Source organism: Pocillopora damicornis, chromosome 13, assembly GCF_964200805.1.
Source record: "Pocillopora damicornis chromosome 13, jaPocDami1.2, whole genome shotgun sequence".
Lineage (NCBI taxonomy): Eukaryota > Metazoa > Cnidaria > Anthozoa > Scleractinia > Pocilloporidae > Pocillopora > Pocillopora damicornis.
The window spans coordinates 7078248-7078724 of NC_142682.1; the positions used below are offsets into that span (position 1 = coordinate 7078248).

Below are 477 nucleotides of genomic sequence, written 5' to 3' on the forward strand. Positions count from 1 at the left end.
ACTAGACGCCTAACAAATGTTCTGTGTGGAAAGCCAAATCCCTGGTTACCGGCACATTTTGACTAGGCTATTTGTTATTTAGCTACTCTTATTATTAAAGATTACTGCATTCCTTTTTAATAATTTGCTGCCAATTGTATGCTGTATATAGCTTATGATTTGTGTGATTTTCAAGAGTAAATTAGAAATACCTGAAGATGGCAATGATGTACTGGATAACGTACTTGATGCAAAGCAATTTTGGCACAAAGTGTATGCCTTGTCCTCAGGTGATTTTAACATGCTAATAAGATTTGTTATTCAAATAATATACATCAGCTGGAATGGGAATATTGAAAGAAAAATAATAATATTTAACCATAACAAGTTTTGGTTTTATGTCCAAATTAAGCACTTAGTTGAAGATCACTGCACTGATCAGGCCCTGAAGGCCAAAAAAGTGCTGTCTGCTGTTAGTTTAATTTTTGTCATTTCTAT

At 33.3% G+C, this 477-nt stretch overlaps 1 long non-coding RNA gene across 1 annotated transcript in view; it reads left to right on the forward strand.

Moving 5' to 3' along the window:
* LOC149035251 (uncharacterized) overlaps positions 1 to 200 on the forward strand; it is a 1520-nt gene extending 1320 nt beyond the window's left edge. Inside the window, exon 2 of the long non-coding RNA XR_016182419.1 lies at positions 1 to 200. This exon is cut by the window's left edge and continues 720 nt beyond it. This is a non-coding gene — a long non-coding RNA (uncharacterized LOC149035251).
* The last annotated feature ends 277 nt before the right edge of the window (positions 201 to 477 follow it).